This window comes from Hemitrygon akajei, chromosome 17, assembly GCF_048418815.1.
Source record: "Hemitrygon akajei chromosome 17, sHemAka1.3, whole genome shotgun sequence".
Lineage (NCBI taxonomy): Eukaryota > Metazoa > Chordata > Chondrichthyes > Myliobatiformes > Dasyatidae > Hemitrygon > Hemitrygon akajei.
The window spans coordinates 62767366-62794319 of NC_133140.1; the positions used below are offsets into that span (position 1 = coordinate 62767366).

A 26954-nucleotide genomic window follows, 5' to 3' on the forward strand; every position below is an offset into this window, starting at 1 on the left:
TTAAATATGGCATCTCCCAACCATATGTGGAATTTGCTCTGTTGGAACTGCTAATGTAGCTACTTTCTCAGTAGTGTTGGCAGAGAAGTGCAATTCAGTTCATTTGAGGATGGAAATACTTCTAACTTTCAAAAGTCTAGTGTTAGCACATTTTGCTTAAACCCAAAATATCTCAGTTCAGGATAACATCCGTAACTGTGATTAAGAACACAAACAAGGAATGAATGGAAGTTAATCAGCCCCCCTGAGCTGCTCTAAACACGCAACACATTCAGACATGCACACATACATGTGCATGCAAACAATACTCAACAAAAAGTAGTATACCTGCTTGATCTTAAACCACAAGCCATTTGTTCTCTTGACGATGCTTTGTGATTAGAGTACTCCAAAATCATTGTTTTCCACACAATAATTATATTCAACTAAAAACTTAACCATACGGCTGTCCAGGGCTTTCCTAGATAGACACATTATGCATTTCGCAAATGGCACAGTCATTCTTATAGGTACAAATCTATTCCACACATCTGGGAAAGTGACTGAAAAACTTTTCTTCTGTATCTCTATCTGTACTTGACGCTTGTTTAATCTTACATGCATGCTCTCTAGCTGTGTGCTGATGAACAACCTGCCTCCATTTACATCATTCATTCTCCTCTGCACCTGAGAAAAACTGAATTATGTTCATTCTCCAGCCATCCTTTAATAACAAGCCCTTTAATCAATCCAGCTATAAACCTGATTCTGATTCAATTAAAATGGCATTCAGTCAACCTCGGATCAGAATGTCAACTTCTAGTAGAACTTACAAAGCTTTTTAGTTCTGCCAAAGATCCTCAACGGAGGCAGATTCACAAATGGGATCTCCAATTGTTCCAGCCACTCAGAGTCAAAGATAATTGAGGCTTTCCTCCTTACTGCCTGAAATCGTAAAGAGCTTCTTCCAACCCTCTAAAACAGGGGTTCCCAACCTTAGTATTGCCATGGAGCAATACAATTAAGCAAGGGGTCCGTGGACCCCACGCTGGGAACCCCTCCTCTAAAAGGTCAGGGTCACTCTCCTCAGATTCTCTGCCCGATATCTGTACCACAAACATTCTGAACTATAAAATTAAAACAGTTCCAAATTTATTATTTGGGGGCTGCAGTGGTGAGGGTGGGGCGTGAGGACATGGTCTACGATGCATAAGTAAGCAAACTAGTGCTGTTCAGTTTTCACCTATGCCACGTGGTAAAAGATGGGAAACAGTTAACTATGCTGAATGCCATTCTAAGGGATCTGAAGCCTATCTTATCTTGATGAACGGATAAGATAGACACTGCACGGGGAAAGCACGGTGTAAGGGTTCTGGTTCTGCTGCATCACCCAACAGGTTCCACAGCAGATGCAGGGCACTGAACTTCCAGTCAGTGAAGGATGAGATCGTTAAAGTTGGTCTCTATAATTTCAATAAACACACAATGTAACATGAGGCCTTCCCAGCAAGCTCAGTCAATGCTTGGCAAATAGTATACTTGCTGAACTTGCTGTGGTGATGAAGTTTTGAGGAAGGTAGTGAGTCTTCCCAACATATTAAATGGTAAAGACTTGATTTATTTTTAAATCCTCATGGATCAACGGAATAGCTAACTAGCTTTTCTTCTGCAGAATTCTTTCTGTGGTTCTAAACTGCAGCTCTGAGTGGCACTTCTGACATCTTAGTGTTTCAAGAGAGTAAAGCACGCACTACCAAACATAAATGGTTCAGACTTACTGACAGATTTGAAGGGCTGAAATTGTCAGTTTGCTGGGTTAGGTGTAGTACACGATTCAAGACCCCAGTGATATTTTGGGGGTATTTAGGGCTGTGAATTATTAAGCAGATGGTAATGTTTTAATGTTATTTCTGCGGAACATTTTGTAAATTATTTATACATTACTGTCATAAACACAAGAAAGTCTGCAGATGCTGGAAATCCAAAGCAACGCGCACAAAGTGCTGGAGGAACTCAGCAGGTCAGGCAGCATCTATGTAAATGAATAAACAGATGATGTTTTGGGCTGAGACCCTTCTTCAGGGCTGAGAACGAAGAGGGAAGTGGGGAGAGGGGAAGGAAGCTAGCCTGAAGGTGATAGATGAAACCAAGTGGGTGGGAAAGGTCGAGCTGGAGAAGAAGGAATCTGATCGGAGAGGAGAGCGGTCCATAGGAGAAAGGGAAGGATGAGGGGACCCAGTGAGGTGGGGGGGGGGGGGGGAAGTAATAGGCAGGAGAGAAGAGGTAAAAGTTAGAGAGGGGAATAGAGGAGGGGGAGGAAATTTGTTTACCAGAAAGAGAAACCAATTACATTACTAAGTATTTTAGTTAATGTTATTTTAATATTTTGATAGTTTTCAAGTTTTTAATAATTTCAATGTTAGAGTTTTTACATGTGTTTGAGACACTTAAAAACTACAGAAAATCAATCATTGCCTTCAGTGCTGTTGAAGCGAAGAGTGGTGAGAGGTTGGGTGCCACGTTATGCCAGTTGTGAAACATTTCAGAGCTCTTTGAGGCACTGGATTGTTTCACCGCACTAGCAGCAGCCCTGCTGGAGTCCAAGATCATTCCAGCCAGCCTGATTGGAGCACATCAGTATGGGCAAATCATGTAAGGTGACGCAATATAACCTAGCCCATTGACTTTAGATAGACACTACACCAGTTATGCTGCCTTTAAAATTAAAAAAAAAAATCGGCCCAGAAAACAAGAATCCCAAGTTCAGGTCTGCTTTAAATGACCATCAAATACTTTCTCATTTGCTGTCTGGTGACTGAACTATCTAAGCCTGTGACTGCTGCACCTATTTTTATTGTCGTCCATACTGAGAGAAGTGTCCATCCAAACAGCCACATGCCCTTCTTCCAGCAACATCATTCGTATAGTTATACTTCCCACACAAAACATACTGGGATTGTATATGAAATATCCATTTCATTATTTAATATCAAATGTGGCTGTTGCCACTAGCAAACTATAGTGCATTCTGCGCCAAAGCAGTAGAATGCATTTGGAACACAGTGCTCAAAGCTCAATTTTACAAGCAATATACATACAGTACATTTATTGAGCAGAGGAAGACAGAAGAGCAGTTTGAGCCCCACAGATTACAAAAGAAAGATATAAAAATTGGTAGGGACATAAATAAGGTACATAAAATGTGAACAACTATCAATTATGAAACTTTAAATGAAAGTCAGGACCAAAGCACATGGACTCAGTGCTTGAAATATGAAGGCTCAGGAAAGCTGTTATACTCAAGGTGGATAAAGCCCAGAATAATGTCTGTCATGAGCAAGAGTGAAAGCAAGTTAAGTGGTACGCTCAAAATGAAGCTGCGTATTATAAAATGAATGCGAAATTATTGCAAGGATAAGCTTTTGTGGCTTGAATAGCATTTTTCTCATTCTGGATATTCAGTATCGACACCTCCTTCCTTCACTGCAAATTAACATCCTTCCTCTCATTACTTGGCCTGAAACCATTTAGTGTGTGCTAGTGTGGGCGATATCACTTCAAGGTTACTGTACACTTGGAAAAATAGCTGAAATCCTTATCAATACAAAAAGCAACCCTGCATGGTCTGACAAGGAAATTATTTGTAGGTTTGTAATAAAATAAACTATTGTTTGTGTTTTCTGGAAATTATTGGAGTGTAGTTGCAACATAATTGACAAACCTCCAGATGAATCATTAACTTTGTTAAACATAATAATATCCTATATTGCCAATTTTATATTGGAAAGAGGAGTTATGTCCTAATTTTCATTGTTATTTTGTCTCCTTTTGGGCTTTCATACACCATCCAACATGGTGCCCACTCTGTTTCCCGTATCACGTAACCTGCAGCAGTTCCTGCACTTTGACTCAGATACCTGCCCCATTAAAGGGGCAGATCTGACTTAATGTAGTGTAGTGATACATCCAAGCAAAGAACACTGGAACGATTATCAAAAGTTTTATGTTGCTTGCCGCATGTTCAAGATCTTGGCAAGAAGGCCGTAACCCTTCTTTTCAAGAAACATTAGTTACCCTGGCACTAATCCCTTTCCCATTCAAAATAATTACGTAAAAATAAAAACATAGATTTCAATTGTTTATCGTTTGAATCTGAGTATTTTATAACTGCAATCCATTTTATCATAATGATTTCCTTCATTTTACACCACAGAAGCACATGGAAAGCATAGATCATTACAAAGTTGATTTTTTTAAATAAAGCTTTGAGGAGAAGTTTTCTGGAAGAAAGAGTTTCATGAATTAAAACTTCACTGTTTGCTTTACTTTCTTGGTGAAATAAAACATTCAAATTCTAGTCAAGTAGAAAAACGTGAACGTGTTTATTTTAATCATTAAAAAAAAGGCTGGTGATTGTCCAAGATAATTTGCTTTCGGTAAATTTGAGAACTGCTGACCAAGCAGAGAAATCAGATTTGGAAATGCAGCCCAAGTAATGACCTGAATAACTCCATAACATAAGGACCAGCACAGGTCAGGCTAATTAATTCTTCACTAAAGTTAGGTACGGTTTATACTTTTCAATATGGATCCATCTTCTTCCAAAATCGCAGCTGCCTTAATGTACTGAACATAAAGTAGGCTCATTTTACTCTGGATTTCGAATCAACAGGATCTACCAAAGGCAGCCAGCAGACACTTGTGAGACTGACATTTGCACTTTCTGAACTCTTTCCCTAACCCTTCCTTTCAGAAAACTGCTTTGGCTTCCAATGAAAAACTACTTTTCATTATGTTAAATAGATGCTAACCCTGTCCTCTGGAGAGAAAAAAGGGCCGCTGCAGATGTTTAAAGCACTCTCAGCCCATCCTCAGTAGAACAATTACATCAATTTGCATTCCAGTTGAAGCTGGATTAGCAGAGGAATGCCTTTTCCAACTCTGTACGGGTGAAAAAGGAGGGGGGTGGGCGGTGCTGGTGAAAGAGCTTATCTTTCTCTACTTCATTCCTAAATCTGAGACGCTATACTTTCATGAAACAAATGCCTATTGGAAACAATTTTCCAGTGCACTAAAGTTAAAAGGGAAAAACATTTCTAAAAAGCCAAGAGGACCTCAGGATCACAGTGCTTTACCAAAAGGAGTGACTCCTGTTGCTTTGATCCTTCCTGTTGCTACAGAAACAGAGTCCGCTCCTTTTTTCGTTAATCAAAACCAAATTATTTAGGAATGCAGCAAGACAGGTTGGAGTCTCGGACTTCTTTTGTCTTCACAGATTTGGAAGTATTAGAGAGAGAGAGAGAAAAGAACATAAATGAAAGACTTTCTCCTGGACATGAAATGACAGTGAGGAAAAAATTGAAAACATATTTGTTAAATTTAGTCATCAGACAAATAACGTATATCTAGAAACAAAGAAAGAGGACTTAACAGTTATGCAGCAGTTTTCAAATTATGCCCTAATGTATGACCTTTGTATTAAAGACCACATTTGAATAGCTTTAAATCAGACTTGTATTTCTGATAACAGATGTTTCTGATAGATCGATGTAGTCAGATTCCAGAATAACTGCACTGGACAAATGTAGCTTATTAAAAATAAATTCTAACTTTGTACTTTTTCTAACTGTCAGAAGTATTAATGTCACAGACAGCATAGCTAGCAGGTCAAATTAAAGCAGATAAGGCATAAACATTTGATGATGGAACATTTGCTATTTTATTTATTGCGATACAACACGGAATCAGCCCTTCTGGCCTTTCGAGCCCCGCTGCTCAGCAACCCCCAAGTTAACCCTAGCCTAATCATGGGACAAAAGTTACAATGAGCAATGGACCTACCAAGCGGTACATAATTAGACTGTGGGAGGAAACCAGAGCACCTGGAGGAAACCCACACGGTCACGGAGAGAACATACAAACTCCTTACAGACATTGGTGGGAACTGAACGCGGATCACTGGTACTGTAAAGCGTACCTGATTATTTCCAACTCATTTTTATTTAACCACAGGAAAATATTAAATTGAAGCATTCACATTTTTATTTTTGTGTACCTGAGAAACAGGAATGTCTCCCAGGTTGGCAAGAGGAGGGGTGGCTGTGGGTATAAGGTTCTAGTTTCTGCAACTCCTTGAATTGATTCACCCAGACAACCTCTAATCTGTCCCTCAGGAGACACCTTCAGGAAAAGAGGTCCTAACATGGGAAATCCTGCTGGTTACCAACATTGCTTTGAGCCAAGATCTGTTGCTAAGTTGTAAACATGCAAAATCTCTCATGTTTTAGGAGCTGATATATTTTCTTTTGGGCAATACAATTCAAAAAAGGTTCAACCTTTATAGTTAAACAAAAGTGCCATTCTGTGTAGGTCCTGTTTTAGTAGCTTTGGACAACTTTTGACAGCAGCTTGACCTCCTACACCTCAATTTATGCTTGTTGGCTTTATTAAGGACAAAGGAACTGGCTGAAACAGAAATGGTTATCATGCATACAACAGCCAAACCACCTCCATTTGTGCTCCCCCTTACATATTTTCTGGACAAAGGTCTATTAATAAATCAGTTGAAAAAGTTTAAAAGGTCTATCTCAACAAAACAAGATTTAAGGAAAAGGACGTCAAAACTGATACTAGTAAGCCAGCTTTCTTTAATTAAAGCAATATTAAAATTGACAATTTCCTGATCCTTGGTGCTCAATTAAAAACAGTGCCACTGCCTACTGTTTAAAGAAATGATTTCAACAATCTCACACCTTCCTTTTGCAGGAGTTGTGAAGCCCCACACATGCAATTGGTTTCTAGGTCACACATCCTCACTGGGTCTTAGCTGGTTAATTCGTTATACTCAGAAAATAATACATGGCTTTTATATCAAATTCAGTGCTTGGGTGAGTCACTATTGAATACATTCTTGTATTCAAGTTAGATTTGTTAACACTTGTAACTGTAAACATGATTACAGACAAATGAATGGAACTCACTATAGCCAAAAATTCCAATGGGACAGTCACATTGATGGACAATGCTTAATTTTTACTGCAACAATTCCTTTCCAAGGAAAAAACAGAAGGCACAAACCAAAAATCAAAGGTTTATAAATGATACACGCCTTAAGATTTTCTTTAGTAGTTCTGATTTATTGCCACAAAGGTATCCTGTCCACTTACTTCAGCTGGAAAAAGTGCCTCCGAAAGAGTTTTACAACACAAATGCTGGCTCTTTGATATTTCTGAGACAGTTTGCGTTTTTTCTCTGTACAAAACGTAGCCTTGTAGTGGGGGCAAGAGAAGCCACTTTAGTATTGAAAAAGATAGTGAAAAAAGCAACAGACATGCACGTAAATAGACCATCCAACTAGGTATGAAATGGACAATCTGATTGTACAGCCAGCAAATGGTATCAGGGCAAAACCAAAGTGGCGTCTACATAAAATGAGAGAGTGCAGAAGCCAGTCACATCGAATTAAAGGAAGGAAGAGTGATATGTGTATGTTGAACACAGGAGGGAATGTGCGAGTGGGACCCACAGTGACTGGCCGCCCTGTGGGGACGTGCTGTCTCAGCATGTTTGCATTATGTAAAATGCCATAAACTTTCACATTCAAATTGTGTCATAAATTAGGTTTTCATATACAATTGGTAAACAAAATGTACATGAGCAAAGAGAAAATCCAGTAACACAATAGGACCTTGTATTTTTTTAATCCTCTCCCTCAATCACTTCCTCAATCCACTATGAAACCTCCACTCCCCCGAACAGTCCAAGCCTCACAGATGAGACACACTAAAAAAGGGTTTTGTCATTCTCCAATTGTTCACTGCTGTTTAGCTCGCTCCATTATGGAGGGCAAGCCTTTACTGGTCTGTGGGATTCAATGAAATTGTCAGGGATGTTCTGCAATTAATTGGGCTAATTGTGCGTCTGAACACCAAGTTCTTCTTAAGACACAGTATAATTGCTGTATCACCTGCATATATCTGGTGCAGTGAGGGTCAACAAAATAATACTTGCTGGAACAGAAACAACAAAATATTCAGGGTAGAAGGATCTGATACCGAGAAAGAGAGTGAAGGTTTACCCGATCAAAACTGTGTCTTGTCAAATGAAGTTTTTAATAATAGCAAATGTCATCTGCTCTTTCCACTGATTTAGTAGAAGGCAAGGAGGAAGTGAATAATAAAGCATATGCAGATTGGACTTCCAACCCTCTGTTCCATTCACAAACGTATTTATAAAATAAAGTCACAATGCAACTTTAACCAGATCAAAACACCTGTGCCAGGCAGAAGTTATTCAATTTCCTCATGAAGCAGTGGTCAACTGTAAATAAGTTGAGTGCACGAATGGGATTTGGTCAGAATACAGGCGAAGAAGGATTCAAGTTTGCAGAATTCATGCCTCTCTGTCTATTATGCTATAGGATTTTTACATATGACAATATCCCCTTACATTGCAATGTGCAAGACGGCTGACGTCACTTCAGCTGGATGGCCCCTTTGCAAGCCTGCCAACAATAACACCAACTGTTGAGAGGTAGATATGGTATCAGTGACAACGACCAACTGTTGGTTGAGATCCCATTCAGCATTGGGCAACTTATGGAGGGGAAAAACATGAAATTTGCAGAAGTATAATCAAAGTCTGATCTATAAACATGCCACTTATAAAGTGGACCATATTTCACTGACGGCACTTTGCAACAGCAGACCGCAGCAAACTCTTTCAGGAAGTAGTGCCTCTGTTAATGAAAAATTTCACAAATAATACTACAGTTTTTAAAAATCTGGTGGGTTTCTGCACAGGTCCCAGAGGAGGAAACGTAATTAAAGCAAACATTAATTTATTCCTGACCTGCCAACAAAAATAACAGCAGTCTTCAAATACATCAAAAGATCATACCTGACAATTTGAAATACAAAGTCACATACACTGGGAAGTCTAAGAGTTATGTTATTGTGTACATAGATAGGGAAAAAAAAACACATCAAAATGCTGACACAAAAATTAACAGATATTTAGTCTCAAATATCTACTTCAGAATAGTCTTGAATTGTCAACTATCTAATTTCAGTGTAAATTGCAAATGTCCTTGATCATGTTCAGAAACACGGCAAAGTCAGTGGTAACAGAACTCAGTAATACACCCCAGTTTGCCCATTCACCAGTCAGGAACTGTCATAATCTACAAGCAAATAAAAAAAATAAAAACAGAAAATGATGGTAGCATTCAGCAGATCAAGTAACATCTATTGAGTGTTCATGTTTCAGATGATGACCTTTGTCAACCTGGCTGTTCAATCTCTATTTTACTCTACAACATACAAGTGATCAGAGCACGTTGAAGGAGTCCTCTGGCCGGCCACACTTGGGGCTCAAAGGAAAATGCAACTGCACTTAAGAGAAGCGCAAATTTGCAAACTAGGCTTTCTTGGCATTTCAGCCCACTTCTCCGAAGCAAAAAAGGAAAGAAAATACCTTAACCTCTAAAGCAGAAGCACCAGCAGTGTCCAATGAGGAAGATGACCACTGCTTGGACACAACTGGCTACTCTGCAGCTTGATATTAATGTGTATGTGTGTCTTGTGAAATCCTACAGAACGCTCCGGGTTCCTTCCTTTTATAAGGAAAATCTAAACACCACACATTCTTATTTTTAAATATGGATCCCAGGACCTCATCACATTGTTATTCCCGAGTGTAAAGTTCCCAAAACATCTCAAGCTTCTGATCATTCCATAGTCCATCCTTCTCTGCCTTTTCTCACACCCACATGGACAATTTGAAGCTTTTTAAAATTTACTTCCCAAAATGTTATGAATTGAGGCCTTTCAGGTAAAACGACAACATTTAAAATCCAGCCAACCAATAAAAGTCAGTTTAGTAGCAATCAAAACACAACTTGAAGTTATACCCTGGGATAACAGAGCGCTAAGATTTTTAAAATATGTGAACAAACACCATCCAGGAATAGTCACAGGGTGTGGGAGTAACGAACCCTTCTCGTATCTGAGGTACAAATATGCTCAGCTCACTAACTTGGCAGCATAACAATAGCTTAATGTAATTAAACCAGCTAGCAGTTGTTAGCATTTGCATATAAATGCATGCACAAATCACTGTAAAACAAGCTACAGCAAGTCACTCTATTAGCATACGCAAATGCACCCCGCACAGCCCTATAGGTAGGTCACAGCATCACTCAGTTGGAGTGAGTGAGCCGACAGCTTCACGCAGGGTCAAAGCTCCATCTGTCAGGAACTTGAAACACAAATATTAATGTTCTACCTGGATACTGGCGCCGGCCATGATTGGCTCTTACACAGAATGAAAGAGTTTTTAAAAAAAACTCTAAAGCAGGCAATATCACGCTTGAAATAAACGCAGGCAGACTCAGACTGAAAAGGCTGTTTGTAACTATATTGCTGCTTCCACTTTTAAAAAGAGAAACAGCATCCCAATAAAATAATAGCAGTACGCAGGAGGCTATATTAATGATAACTTAAACTTGTATCGGTGTTTTCAGACACTAATTGACCTCCTTCAAAGGCGGACTAGTTTGATGGTTTATTCATGCCGACTTCTCACCTAAAGGAAGATTAAATTAATCTTTATTTTGCATTGCGAGATTCTGCAAAATGCCCCTCAAAAACTGAACTAAAATTGACATTAAGAGATTAATCACAACTGTAACTAAGGGCTACAAATTAATTTAGCAAAGCACATTCTTCTCAATAAGGTTCCTTGAAAGAGGCCTGGGGAAAGTAGCAGTTGAGTACACCAATTTCAATTAAATGCAGCCTGCATCCATAATTTTCCCAAACAGCTAGTTTCCTATCTTGTGTGAAAATCAGAGAGAGAAGCACAGAAAGGGGAATTTACCTTTGCCTTCAGATGAAATTGATGAATAAGACACCTGACCTACCAGCTGATCACCAAACAGGAATCACAAAAACCTCTGAACAGGCTAGCTGCCTATTCTATGAACAACTGGTTCATTCTATTGGTATGGATATAAATTGAAGTAGAGCTGAAAATATCTATTGCACGTTTGGAGTTATATACAGTATTTTACAATGATATTTCTTCCATCTACCGAAGTGGAACTACCTGTATAGTATTCTGCATTTGATCTTTTCTCTCATTAGTAAAATCTGTTTCTGTTCTTTCTAACTAGTTACTTTCTACCGAAGCTATCTATCAAATCACTTTCTTTAAAAAAAATTTATCCCAAGTTCAATATCTGCAAAAGACATCAATTCAGAATGAATCCACCAACAAAAATCCCACCATATTAATCCCTCCCTTCTTCACATTGAAACTTAATACGAACAGAGGAATAAAAACCAGTCAAAACCTCATCTATACAGATAACATAAGTACTCACAAGATGTACAACTCCATTAAGTCCCCAAATGAATTCACTCTATTGCCATTCGGCCAACAAACGCATGCACAAGGAAGGCTGGGTAAGTAGAACATTCACACACAAGAATCCACTATAAACATAAAAGATACAAACTGCAAGCAGTAGCTGTATGGCCAAAACTACAATGCACACACAAAGCAAAAAGCAGGCAATGAAGAGAGAGGCAAAATTCACCAAATCCACTTGAAGCAAAAAGTTTCAACCCAGAGCTGCAAGATCCAGCTAATCAAAATTAAACTAGAAATCCAGTGGACAATTGTTTGACTCAACCAGTCATTTCTATGTCACAAAGCACACAAGTATGCAATGAAGTTTTATTCCGGACGACAAACACGAGAAAATCTACAGATGCTGGAAATCCAAAGCAACACACATAAAATGCTAGAGGAACTCAGCAAGCCAGGCAGCATTTATGGAAAAATCAGTCGATGTTTCTGGCTGAGACCCTTCATCAGGACTGGAGAAGGGCCTCGGCCTGAAACGTCAACTGCTTATTCTTTCCCACAGATGCTTCCTGGCCTGCTGAGTTCCTCCAACGCCTTGTGCGCTTATTTCAGGCTGAGTTGTGTCTTCAAATCACACTCTCTTCAAGAGGCTGCACATCATGGTTAGCTTATTAGTTTAACTATGATGGGCCACAGATTGAATGAAGGAAAACCCAAGAAAATGAAGAGAAAAGGAGCAAAAAAATTTTGAGCTAAATGTATCGCTATTTCATGTAAACAATGCCTTCACAGACTTCAAAACTTAAGGAAAACAACTTTTAGTGGTTGAAACGAGATAATATGAACTGAGACAACATTTCAAGTTTTATAGGTGCTCAAGGGCACAGTGCTATGACAGTTAATTCCTTGATTATCTACACATCATAACCATTTCAAGCCAGACAGTAGATTAAATAATTTTGTCTGTGGTCATTGCAAAGATGGACAGATTCTGATGATGCCTTCTTTTACTGTACTACAGTACATGCATATTAAAATTGTTTTAATAGTTAATTGGCATTCAAAGAGATTTGCATTGTGAGCAGCATCTGGGTATTTACACTGCTACCCTTATTCCTTTTGCTGCAGAATTTTAAAAATGAATCCAGAAGTCTTTTAAGAGTCTATAAACATGCTAACCAAACAGATTAGCTGGTTCCCTGCAAACTCAATTAAAGCAGTGCTACTACAAAGAAACTGTTAGAGAGGAGCTAAAATTCAGCATTAATAGTTCATCACAATCTTTCCAGCAATTAAGAATACAAATTGAAATTGTCACTTAAAACAACACCAGTGGTTTGTGACTATGGATTTCAATTCACAGTATGTCACTGTTAATTTGCAACAGTGCTGGAAATATCATAGTGGCATATGCCTGTCCACTTCAAGCACTTGTATTTTAGTTACTAGTACTTTTAAAATTTATTTTATTAATCAAAGTACAATGGACGATTCGAGTTCCACTGCTACACCTTTCACTCTTGTTTCTTCTCCTTTGTTCTGCTCCACTATCTCTAGAATCATCACTGCACAACTCTCCCCATAAAACAGCAACAGGTTGTGACAGAAGGTGCTATCAATATCAGGGACCAAAAGACAGGCAACAACAGATTAGTATTGGGGTTTATCTCCCTGTCAAATGAACCTCTACTTCGTGTTTCCCCAAAATGGATTTCACCAATATAGGCTACTGTCCATCTTGAGCGACAAAGTGTTGGGCCAACATGTGATCCCTTAATTGTGCCATTTTCTCTTTCAGCCCGTTCAAGGAAAGGAGGATACTTCTCAGTGCCATTTTTCATACAAGAAGCTTGAATGGATGATTAAGCCAGAGTTCAAAGTCGGCATGTGAAGCTAAGGGAAGTGAGAATATGATAAGGAAGCATAATCAAAGTGGAGAGAGAGAGAAAAAAAACTGGAGCCTATAATGATGCTGCAAACTGGTCATGTGAATACTACAGCCATATTAAATGCTAGAGAGAGAGAGAGAGAGAGAGAGAGAGAAAGAATAGAAATGCAGACACAGGCCAGTCTGAAACTACATAGGCCCCTTTAGACTGTGATGAGCATCTCCGCATCAATGGGAAAGCAAGTACAGACTTGAGTGTTTACTGGGGAGAAAAACTGAATTCTGGGAAAGTTGATTTTTTCATTCCCTGAGGCGTTTCACAGCATCTATAACTAAACTCATACTTCAGTCATTTTTGTGGCTATTAAGCAGAAACCTGTGTGGAGATTATAAAAACCATGAAAAAAAAGATACCCATGCAGAGAAACATTTTACCCAATTCCTCCAATCCCCCCACCCCCCAGTCTCATTCTTAGAAAACTAATACATCAACTACAAGATTGTTTTTGCAGACAAAAGTGAACACCATCCCCAAAGTGTCAGGTATTTTTCTAGTCTCTACATGGTAGTTATATTTTTAAATGCAAAGCTGGCTGAAAATAAGCATTGTCTAAACTGGCTTCAGTTCTCTTCCAGCACTAAGTATGTTTTAGGTGTACATGCAGAGCTCAAAACCTGTTTAGCATAGTTTTGTCCCCCATAGTTAGTCAAATGTTGGGTATCCTAGCAGGAAGTCTACACCAGGCAGATGTGAGCTATGCTCAAACTAAAGGCTGCTTGAGCCTATGTTTGTTCCCACCATTCCTGACTTTCCCCACACATTTTAAGCTAAAATGGACAGGGCTTTAGTAATTTCAGTTCTTTATTTTCCACTGTTTAGCTTCTGTTCGGCTCTTTAGTGACTGACATGGAGAAGAGGTAATGAGTGACTTCACTCATCAACAAAGGATTAGTACTACACAGCTTACCTTATTCCCAGCTGCAGACTATGTATCATAATGTTAAACTCTCTTCATTGATTCAGTCTGGCAATATATCCATTAGTTATTTATTGGATTGTCATATCCCCTTTCACAGAAAAGAAACCAAAAATATTTTTCTATTTACAAGTGTGAATGCACTTTTTTTTAGGAGAATTTAGATTTGATAAATGGGAGGGAAGACTAAACACAGAACATAATTCCATGTCCCCTACAGCAATGACCACAGCTACTATACCAAACACAATTATTGTACTCGGCTTCGAAGCTTATGCAAATTTACACAAACATACATAATGTGCCAGCGTGCATTTCATTCAAAGCCCCATGTTAAACAATGTTCAAGCGAAGGTTAATCTGAATCATTCTGCCTTGCTGCTCAAATCGGCTTGCCGTGCAAAGCCTGACATCTACAGTTCTGTCTGGCATCGTCAAGGGCTGCATCATTTCCCACAGAGCCATTCAGCAAGCTTTCCCTTTACAGCGCAGGTACCTGAAAGCATGCACGGCCCTTTATTCCTGGCTTCAGTGGTAAATTTTAGCTCTCTCATCAGTCAATCAGCCAACCAACCAGCAAACAGAGGATAACTTGCTACTTGGACGCTTGTCCAGGTTGAATTGGATTTGGCCAAGGAAGTACAAATAATCTGCGATTCTGATTAATAGAGGAGCCGCTTCTACTTACTACAAATTAATTTTCACTACATGTAAGTCAAAAGTTTAGTCCCATTTTCTCAAAAGTTGGGATAAATTATTACATTGATTTCATCGTGCTTATTAAATTTAAAGCACATTTTCATAACACTGCAAAAGTGATTAAATATATTAAACAGGAACACTTTTTTACATTTCTATTCACTAAGCAAATTAAAACCTTCAGCTTACTGTATTTCCTAATGAAATACAACAATATGAAAGGCGCAGCCAATTTAAAATACTTCTAAAACTGCAAATGCACAAATATCACATTTGCAATGTCATGAAAGCCACAGGCCACGTTGCAAATTATTTTGTTACAATGCTTAACATTTACTGTAAACAATGTGCAGTTAAGTTCCAATAGCTCCTAATTGATATAAAAAATAGATTTTGCCAAAAAAATACAAACTGCTTCCACAAAGATTTAATACTGACAGTTGTTGCACAGGTATACACATCACAAAGCATTCCATCAATGATCCACTTAGTCTGTTTTCGCTTGGTGCCTTTCTCTTTTTAGGTGGGAGAAGGCATCAAGCAAATAGCGACTAGCTCAGCTCTGTCGAAAGACAAGACAGCCTCTGAAGGCGTTAAGGGATAGCACTGGTTTCTGACACCACTATGTTTTTCAAATACCAAACAGCAAGGAGCCCCTCCTCACACACGCGTGCATACACGTATTCACACACACAATCCTTGCCAATTTAAAATTACCAACAATTTATTGATAAACACTATTGCTCGCAATGAATATGGACAATAAACTCCTTTACTATTTTATCCAACGTTGGGAACGATGAAAGCCCCACCGTGAGCGGCTTCAATTATTATCTAAAGGCATAAATTAGTAGAATAAAATGGTTACATCTCGGTATGGACAATGTAAGTCAATTGATGGAAAAAAAAGGAAGCCAAAACATTTCCACTCTTTTCCCAGTAGCTGATCCACTGAGGTTGCCCACACATTTGCAAGTGAATTGCCCGACTGTGGATGAGTTTACGGGTGTAAAGGCACCAGCTTTGATGCATAAAAAGAGATCTTAAGATGAATTAACATATAACAATACATACACTGAATAGCCACTGATCTAATCGGCCAGTGCATACCCCAACACTAAATCACAGTCTTCCGAGACACCTAAATGACAAATGGAAACTATCAAGCTTGGCGGGGAGGGGGGGGGGGGGGTTGCTGGTGAGGGGGATGGTGGTGCAAACAAACTCCGCTCACTTAAAATTCGTCAATCATTTGTGTGTATTAAAATGAATATAATTTGTCTTAACGTCATGTGTCAACATAACTACAAAACACCATACCCTAATGAAGCCGCATTTATAGTAACTTGTAGTCTTTAATTTTTAATGTCACTTACTTTCAGGTTACACAATGAAAGAAAAAAAACGGAATATGGACGGGAATGCGTAATTTAATTTGCGCTTCTGCGTTGTTTATTAAAAATACTAACTGCATACATTTCCATTCCATTTCTTATCATGTAAATGGATATACTGTACGGATCACTTACATTGGCTTGGAGATGCTTGTGAACAAACTGCACTTAAGAACCATTTGAGTCCACTCTCTAAATATTGTAGCTCCAATTAAAAACGCATCAAAAATAATTCTACCGTTCTGTATTGTCTGAGCCGCCGACTCTCATTCTGGGACCTTCACTTTAAGAATTACAGGGTTAGGTACACGCACCAAACGGTGCAGATTTAAAAATAGGTCTGGCAAGGTATCTGCAACAGACCGAAATGCGGACGTGTGTGAAGAAGCAGCAACAACAAAATGTACCGCAATTAAAGTACAACATTACAGTTTGGAAAATATAAATAAATAATTGCTCATCATTACCCTGACACCTCCCCTCTATGACCCCCCCACCCCCTCCCTCCCTCCCTCCACCTCCCCTCCCCGTCGTTAGGTGGAAGGACTGGTCGGGTGCGCGGCAGCTCGCTGTGAAATCGCATCCCCGCCGCTGATCGCAGTTCCGAGCGCTCCCTTGGTGTCTGCGGGCCAGCACCTGACGGCGGCGGCGGCGGGAGGCCGTCGTGATTGCCTCCTGACCCCGCACGGCGCATCCTCGTTCTCCCCTTCGCCGCCATGCGCGCACCTCTCGCCCGCCAGCGAACTCGGGCTGACCCGGCCAGGAGGGGAGGGGAAAGGGGAGGTGGGGTGTAGGGGTGGTCGGACTGGGGGGGGGGGGAGGGAGGTCAAATCTGCCCCAATCACCACGCAAATCGTCCCGATCCATTCAAATATAACAAAACAAAATACGACAGGGAATCCGACCTTTGCAGCAGCTACATGTTTTACACTCGCATCGAAAATGTGATGTGTGTTTATACAACATATAAAATAAATACAACTTGCAAGGGAAACTCGTCGGATCTTACTAGTCAATAAACTTTGCGTTCCCCATTGATTTTTGTATACAAAAGTAATAAAAAACGTCTTCGATCCGGTATCAGATGAACTGAAATGGTGTGTTTGCTGTACAAATGATATCAATGACTGATGTGTCCTCGTTCCCCATTGAGTCTCGATTATCTGCCCATCTCATTCCCACATCTCCCCTCCACTTCACTCCTGCTCTCATACTACTCGGCTCGTTTTATTTTTATTTCTCTCTCTCTCTCTCTCTGCTCCCCCTCCGTCTCCTCGTCGAGTCCATCACCTTGTGGCTTTTTATTGGTGTTGCCCCCCGACCCTTTCCTCCCCTGATTAAATCTGCCCGATGTCCCAGTCTCCCTGATGGGAGTCGATCCCATCCTTTGATTTCTCTGCGTTATCTCGTCCCAATTTGGGCTCCCTGCTCCTTGCGCCCTGCGCGTTGCTCCTTTATCCTCCCGGCTCTGGCAACAATACAGCATCTCACTGGCTCGCTTTCCCCTTCATTCTGCCCGGTTTTCTTCTCCATTTCGTCTGTCGCCCTTTGCCCTTTCCTCCCTTCCTTTCATCTCGCCGTTCTCTCTCTCTCTCTCTCTCTCTCTCTCTCTCTCTCTCTCTCTCTCTCTCTCTCTCTCTCTCTCTCTCTCTCTCTGTCCTCTCATCTGTAGCTTCCATTCCCCATTCTTCCTCTCTGATCTCTATTTTTTCGCCCATTCGCTCCATTTTGCCACTTCTCTCGGTCTGATCTTATCTCCGTCACTCACTGCGAGAGGTACCTTTTTTTCTCTCTCTTTCATTCGCTCCATCTCTCTCCTTCCCTCCCTCCCTCTCCCTATCTTCCTCCGGGATTTCTCTTCCGATCTGAGCGCAGCTCGCTGACTCCCCGGCTCTTTTTAAACACATTCTCCAAAACCGATCGATCACATGTGACTGAGAATCCGAAAATAAAGTCAACACGGGATCAAGGCTTTCCTACACACCGCTCCCTCCACCCACACCCCTCCCTCAACATCCCAGGAACTGAGAAAGAATGAAAACAAAATCCCGAAAAAGAATTATATAAAAAATAGAGAGAGAGAAAGAAACAGGAATAAAAAAAATCTTAACCCCGCCGGCTCGCGATCCCAGGACTCAAGAAGGAGGGAGGAAAACAAAATGAAGAAACTTGGAAATCCAACCTCTTTTAGCCTACTGCATCCCAAGTAACACAGCCAGAGGCAGACAGAGACCAAACGGCACGGCGAAAGAAAGCCGAACTCGGCCACAGCAGCCAAGCGAAATTCCCCCTCGCTTCCCTTCCCCTCGGAGAAAGACGGAACCCTTACGCCGAGCTCCAGGCTTCATCTCCCGGCTACGACCCCGAGCAGCTGGCGGCACTTCCAACCCTCACTCTCGCGCTCGCATCGTGGCGTATCCACCAGCCCAGCTCTCATCCACTCAATCCCAACCAAATAGATATGTATTTACTTCAACAGACCGCTCGCAAGCCCAAACATTGCGTTAAAACAATGCTCATAGTGGGGTCGGGACTCTGTTGACGGCTGATCAAGATCAGGTTGGTGCGGATGTAAACATGCAGGTAAAATAATAATAATAAAACTTCAGTATTCAAAGTTCTGCTCGGATGCGATTGTATTTTGTCATTGACCATTTGCAAATAATTAAAAAAGAAAGTGCAAAGGGGGGGGGGGAGAAAAGCTAAAGGCTGGCGGAGGGAGAGAGAGAGATAGAGAGGGGCGCTGGCGATTTACTATAATTAACACATCCACAAAGAAGAAAAGCAAAGTGGCAAGAGGAAAAAAAAGTTGAAACTTACGATTTTCCACCGTCTGCTGTCTGTAAAAAGGGAATGGTGTAATCCTGATCAGCTCGTAAAGATCCCATACAAAGAGTCCTCAGGGCCGGCGACACTCGCATTAGGACAGGCAGGACATTCCTAGAGCAAAAATTTCAGCGATCGCGGTGGAAAAGAGGGCGAAACTCGCAATGAAAAAAGTCGATGGATCTTTATTCTGCTAATTAGTTTCCGTGCAAAAATGGCTGTGATTAATTCAGTGCGCATGTGCTTCATTACGAAGGCACGACGGGAAGGGCTAATTAGCGACCTCGGATCAATATTCAAGTGACGCTTTTCGGAGTCAGCCACAAAGTCAGGAATATAGAGATATATATTTATAAAATGAAAAAATACTGACTGGTACACAAATGCAAGCGAGAGGGGGAGGGAATAAAGAATCTACTGTATATGTATAATAATAAGGCGATCTGCTTAAAAAACCAGCCCCTCTGCATAGATTCATTAATTCTATTCCTGATTAACAGCAGTCTCTGCTATCCCTTCCCAAGACGTCGTAGCTTTTTTTTTTACCCCTGCTAGCATTAAGCGATCGCATTGTGGACAGATGATCTTTAATTTCTAATCCCCTATAATGTATTGTTTTAATTGCATTATCTTCAAAACAATAACAGCACGCGAACACTCTTGGAAGATTATAATTTTAGGGGTTTTTTCCCACAGCGAAATAATGATATTTTGGGGAGTTTTAGCGGAAAATCCTACAATTCAATATGATGGAATTAATGTATTTTTGACAGTTAATGAATTTCACAGAAATAAGTTAATGTAACTGTTTTTAAAGGAAGTTATATGAATTCTAGAGTGTTTATTGAACTCACTTTCCTTAAAATTCCTAGAAGTTTACGTTTGAATTGATAGAATTGAGAAACACACTTACGAAACTTGCGTTCGGCTAGGTAAATATCTCTCTCTACTTCGCTATTTCTTATATATTTTATTAAACCTATATAAGATATAATAAAATACTTTCGTCTTTTTCTAAATAACTTAATACTCATTCCCTTATTTGCTTCTAACATATTACTTTCATAGGTTTTTTTCACTCTTGTGTATTACTGGGAAACCACATCACCTGTAAAAGGGGGTACACTATTTCTGATTATTCGCCTTTCCAGTATTATAGGCAATGTTTATTCTGCCAAAAATAGACAGAGTTGTAAAATCGGTTCAAATACAATTTAAACTAAAATTATAGAATATTTTGCATTGCCTGTATTTCTCCAACTTTCCCGCTGTCCGCATTGTCTTGAGAGAGTTGATCATTTGAGGAGGAATAGTAGAGAGAAAGACATTGCAGGGACCACATTCAAGATTTAAATATATCTGATGAATTTACTGCAAGAAGAGACAGGGATATCTGGGGAAACACATAGATTCTAGTCGGAGTTTTCCTATTGCTACTTCGCTTGAATTGGATTAGAAGGTGTTTTAGTCACTGTATTGAGCGGATGTAACGGAATTTGCTGCAATCGATCGGCGATCTTTCGAACAGTTTTCATGCTTGTTTGGAAGTTAATAAAAATAAACCAACAACACAAATAAAAGTCAAGAGTTTGAGCACAGTGTCGAATACTACGCGAAAACCTGTGTCAACCAATAATTATTTTTTCTTCTGCTCAGCAATTATATAAATCGCTGGATCAATGGCTACTCTATGTACTTTAAATATACAGCTGGCTACGTGCCTTTAAGTTCAGTAATAGAGGCAGACAGCAAGCTATTGTCACTCAAACCCTGGTGAATATGCTCTGTATTTTATTTCTTAGTATTTTAAACATTTTCAACAAATATATACTGTTAAAAGTACTGATAAGTGTTTCTTCAGCGCTTGCGCCGTCAAAAAAACAATCAGTAGATCTAATGTTGTGCATTTTCTTCTTGGTAACAGCAGAAATAACGCGTTGAGTTGTAATGTGTGTGTGCGTTTTTAAAACTGACTTATTTACAATATACCGTTAGCCGCTAAGTATCCCGAGCTTCTCCTAATTAAGCTATACAGTGCAGGAAAATCTGGCTTAAATATATGTTAAAATGATCAATTGGTATTTTCTCGCAAGCTTCCTTTTAAATCTATATGTTTAATACATTTTTACGTATGTATAATGTGGCCTGATGAATAAAACATGAATTGCTTACAGAGATTGTGGATGGGCAAAGGAAAATCACATATTGGGGGGATTGGAAGTTGCTCTTAAAGCGACATGGCGATAGTTACCCAGGGCATTTGTGCTAAGATTTCAGATCACCGCGGCGCTTGTACGGGATGGCTTAACGGGGCCTGGGCTCTCTCTTTCTGATTCTCTTCGGATGAAATGATAGTGGAGTTGAATGAATGAAGGATGGGTCGACGGTGGTTGTGTCTGGCTAGGGTTTTGCAGGTGCAATGGCAGCGCCCTCTGATGTTCAACGCTGACCGCCCTAAGCAATTCTCGTCTCTCTTTCACAACCCTCTCCACACCCCCAGCTGTAAATATGTACACGCAGGCAACAACAAATCTAACATCTTCTTATAAATACGCCCGACTAGCTGAGCTATTACAGGGGTTTAGATTAGAACAGAGGGGGAGGGGGAAGACACACTTGATTACAAAAACGTAACAAAATAGGATACGAAATCTTCTGCGACGAAATTATTTGCAAAATATGTCCCGTTATAACAGCATTCAGTCTGTTTTGTTTTCCAAACATTTAAAAAAATTGTATGGTCGCATCTCTATACATCCAGAAATACCAGAATCTACAAATGTTTTCGTAACTTTCTGAAAACACGGTTTCTTTTTAAAAATAAAAGTTATTAATTCATATTCAAGCGAATTGTAATGCAATTTTGTATACTTCTTTAAAAAAAAGAGTTAACATTTCTCGCGCTGTTTAGATTCTTCGCTGCCGCAGTCCGGGCAAGTTTGTATTTTCAGAGAAAAACCCTTAACTGATAATAAATCTTGGTTATATTAATTGGTATAACCAGAAGAATCTTTGTGCATTTATATAGGATTGAACAAACAAACGAATATTTCAGTGCAAACGGGGAATTTGCGTTATTTACAACGCAACCAGCGATTAAGCAGTTTGCTCAAGTTTAAATGATCTTCAACAGTTTCAGAAATTGACTTTGATGTTCTCGATAAATGAAATCGAATCTTTACGCTGAAAATTGTCGTTTGCGTTTCACAATTGAGGTGCGGGAGTCAAGTGCTACCTAAAGGGTATCTGCAAGTTGTTGGCACTCCGTTATGTTTTCGTGTACGTGTTGAAGACGGGAAACAATAATAAATACTTGTGAGATTATCTCCAAAGTCGTCTGAGCTTTTTCCTTCCAAAACCGATTTTTAAGGCATTGGTGTCTGCTGTACAATTTTGGCAATAAGATTTCAATGATGAAAAAAAGCAGCAGTGTAGAGCGCTGATTCCTATCAATTACATGATGTATGATGCACGTTTTAGCATTTCTGTCCAAAACGACTCTTCATTCCTCAAATGAAAAAGGATGCATATAAAACGTTTACCTCGAAATAATTTATGCAAATCAAATCTAACAATTTTACCGTGGAATTAACATACTTCGACTAGCTGTTGCCCAGAATGATACTATACGAAAATAAAACTTCGAAGGACAGCGAAGTCTTGTATTTATTTCTTACATTTAATACACGGAATCCACTCTCCTTAACTAGCTAATGCACCGAAATCTTCTTTATGCCGTGTTATAACTTATATTTTCATTCCACAGTTCTTGTATTTTTACACGGATTAAGAAATAAAGCAATTTCGGGATCTAGTAACAAATAAAAACCGCAACAGATTCCTAAACTAATAAAAGTACATACAAATAAGTATTAATTGTGCTAATTCATTTATTCCGTTAAAAATTATATTTGTTTATTGCTGGAGATCAAAACACATTTTCATTCCTGGTCTGCATATCTTAATTAATATGAATACCATCGACTTAACTATTTCAGTCGGGTTGACTTGCGATAAAACGTTTTTTTTAAAAAAACAGTGGACTGAGGGACTCCGGCACGCAAAACAGAGATTTGATTGGCTACAGGTCCCGAAGGTTGCTCTTGAGTTTCCTCAGTGATACAAATACATCGCAGTTTAAAGTCTCACTTGATACCTTTAAGAACACAGCATTTAAGTGCAACATACTTTACAGTATGCCTTTTGAAAGGATGGGGCGCATGTTGCAAAAATAACTGACTAACAGTTTAATAGATGATAGGAAATAGCTGTTCAGACATAAGGATTAGGCATTTAAAAAAAGATAGGTAGTTGGCTCAGACTCCACTCCCATGATCATAGACAGGCAACGCTTGAAACGAGAAACAGACAGAGCCGTGCACACGGGCGCGCACACAGACACACACACACACACACACACACACACACACACACACACACACACACACACTCACACACACACACACACACACACACAGACCTTGATAGAACCATGTGATACATGTAAACCCTTCAATCCAATTCATGTATGTGCACACACACACATACACACACATCTTTAAACATATAACATATACACAAGCAGACAGTAAACCGATTATAGCATTCGCATGTCTACTGTATAGATAAGTTATCGAATTGATAGAAAAATATGAAAATGTGCTGCGCAATTTATTTTTAATGACAGCATTACATGTCTCAAATATTCTTTATTTGTAGTAGCACCTTGTATTAAAAAACGATGATACCCACTGAAATCTCAAAATAAAATCCAGCCTTTTTGCTATTTGCCTTGCTGTCGTGGGGATGCAAACACACACGGGGAATTCCTTCCGCAGTGCTTTGAAACTGTTCGCTACATACTACGTTCATGTTTTGGTAGACAGGTCATCAGCTGCAAGTTCCCAATAGAGTACAGAGCAAAACTTTTATTTGGGCACATCGTATCTCTCTCAGACGATAACTTTGAACTGCGAAGTTTCAGTAACGTATACTTTCATACTATTAATTTTAGTATCTTGTCTATCAATTTTTAACAACATTGCACAGTTTTTCTCCATTTAATATTACTGAATTAGATTAGTTCGAAACTATAGCAAATTTCCCAATTAGCATCTTCGAAGATTATCTACTTGGTTACTATATAAAAAACTGAGAAAAAAGTGTCAAGATATTACTATGATATTTTTACAATTGGCGTACATATTTTAATTTTGCGCGGTTATAAATAGTTTTACAGGTAGCGCGTTTACTTTTAACATTTATATTCGATGTTCGATGTTTCAGAAACTGATGTGTTACAAGCAGTTTTCTTATATATAAATCAAGTATCATAAGGTGAAAATATACCTTTCACGGAATTTATTTATCAAATATTATGTTGTAGTATTGCACATTTAAAGTATTTTTACAGAAATAATATGCATCGAATGCAAGCCTTCTAACAACAATATATTCGTTTTTTCCCCAATTACATGCTGCCTTGATATTTTATACTATATGCCAATCTTATTTATTAATATCATCAAAATATCCATCCTATTTTAGATCGCAATACAATATGTGGATCAACAAGATAATTTCAAAACAAGTGAATTTAACTTGAGTTTTGATTGCAAAAGAATTGAATACAGATAATCGACGACGATTTGCATATTGCAGTTTGCAAAGCACTGATTGGAGTTAGCTGACCTGTTGCCCTAAAGGTCTATGGCGTCGGTGGTTTCATTGCAGTAACTGAGAGGCTCAGAATAGGGAATTTCCCTTCGCATCGACCTTCTAGCCAACCAACACCTCACCTGGACACCTCACGTGATTTCCCAGGACGGGCATTGTGACGTCTGCCATTGACAGGTGACGCGTTCGATCGGAAAGGTTGTCAAAGGTGCTGTTCGCAAAGGCTTGTGGGTTCTGTAGTTTAGTGTGGTGCTTTAGTTACATTTGACTTGCTTGGGTTTCGTCCCAAACAAACTACAATACCCAGAGAACAAGGAAACAAACGCACAGCCAGAAAAGTGCTCGTTTCCAAGAGTATCTAATCTTTTTCTGTGAATGCACTTTAGTAATAGATTATTGGCTCTCTCTTTCCGTTACTGGTCACCATGCATTGATAATTAACTCACTGCTTGTTTATATACGATTCTTTGCAGTATTCGTTTTATCACCTGAGCATCCCCATCGTAATATTGAGGTCCGCTAACACAGTACGGGGATTACGTTTCACTGTCCTTTATTTTATATACTGAATCTTAAACGTTTGAAGATAAATTATTGATAAAGCCAATACTAAAAGGAAATTACAACGTCAAAAAGTTCAGGATAATTCAACGTATGCAGAATACGTAGTTTTATGATCCGATCTGATTCTGACTTGTTACAAGTCATGGCCATCTCTGCAGCCAGGGACACCTGCTATACATTACATCTAGCCTTATTTCATCGCACTTGGATATTTTGAAACTACGAATAATTTTTGTTGGCGTTTAACTATCAGTGGTAATCACACGGCACTGAACGAAACATATTGCATCGTTGACCCATCGATTAAAATAAACTGGTTTATGGAACAGTCACAGTGTAGGAGAATTGTCTTTCTCTAGCTTACTAATTGACATCAACAACGTGCAAAATCAAAAGGCTTCAGAAAAAAAAGTTCCAAACTCATATCACGAACGAGAATACATTTGTTCCGTTGCTGAAACGTGTTCTTTTATCATCTAGCTTCTCGATTTCTACATATATGTAACAGAATTGAGAATAATAAATGGCTCACGCATAAGACAATTATTATTCTCTGAGACTAAATGAACCAAATTTCACTGTATGCCTTACGTTACAGAAGCACAGCTTGTTCTTGACAATGGTCCGCTGATCTCTAGATAGCAGCTATAGTTGTGAATCAACCATATACTGCCATATAAGCCAATCTTCTTCCCACTTAGTTTTAAATCACACTTGATAATTAGGACAAAATCACCACTAAACTTAGATACAACAACAGCTTTGAATTTTTGAATTCTACTTCTCCCTTATATATAAAAAGAAGATAAAGGTGCATTAATACAACTTAGATCAGATCTTTCAGATGTGCTTCTGCATGTATTTTGCAAACCACATTTGAAGAAGCAACATCACAGTTTAGAATCCAGTTGCTGGGGGTGTTAAATATTGCTTCTATGCTGAATTACTATTATTCACTATTTACTTATTGGTAGTTGAGAATGCACCAAAACCACAGAGTTTGTGTTTAGTGAGTGAGTTTGTCATGTAATATGCATATACAATATCTTAATGCATATTGTATTAAAATTTACACAATCAAGTCAGCTTGGTGACGAATCAGAAGGACACAAGTTCAGCACATTATTCAGACTGAGTCTAGTGCTGCAGTGATGGACATCTTTTCATGAGATGTTAAAATGAAGGCCTTTCCACCTGATGAGATGAACATAAAAGACGCATGATACTATTTCATAGGCACGATCAATCTTCTCGAATCCAATATTATGAAAGAGCAAATGTACTGACCAATTTTATTCATTACTCTGTGCAAGTTGGATACTACAGTTATCTGAAAAAAAAAACCAAGAGCGATTGCCTTTCAAAAGTAGTTCATTATTTCGAATTTCAATCACCTTAAATATATGGAGGCACTATATAAATGCAGACTCTTTCTTAAATTTCAACAGTAACTATATATAATATAACTATAGCCATAAATTGAGCATGCATTCATGTAGCACCCTCAACTTTCTCCAGGTAACCAGAAATACTTTGCAGTCAGGTGCATAATTTATAGGTTAAAACTGAAAGTTGTTGGGT

The 26954-nt window shown here is 39.1% G+C and overlaps 1 protein-coding gene and 1 long non-coding RNA gene across 2 annotated transcripts in view; one reads left to right on the forward strand and one right to left on the reverse strand.

The window, feature by feature from the left end:
• Positions 1-19329, reverse strand: part of zfhx3b (zinc finger homeobox 3b) — a 446693-nt gene extending 427364 nt beyond the window's left edge. Inside the window, exon 1 of the mRNA XM_073070292.1 lies at positions 19128-19329. The gene's annotated coding sequence lies outside the window, so the exon portion shown is untranslated. The remainder of the gene's footprint in view (positions 1-19127) is intronic.
• The window catches only part of LOC140740780 (uncharacterized), a 45797-nt gene continuing 37006 nt past the window's right edge, over positions 18164-26954 (forward strand). The window contains exon 1 of the long non-coding RNA XR_012101922.1: positions 18164-18890. This is a non-coding gene — a long non-coding RNA (uncharacterized lncRNA). The remainder of the gene's footprint in view (positions 18891-26954) is intronic.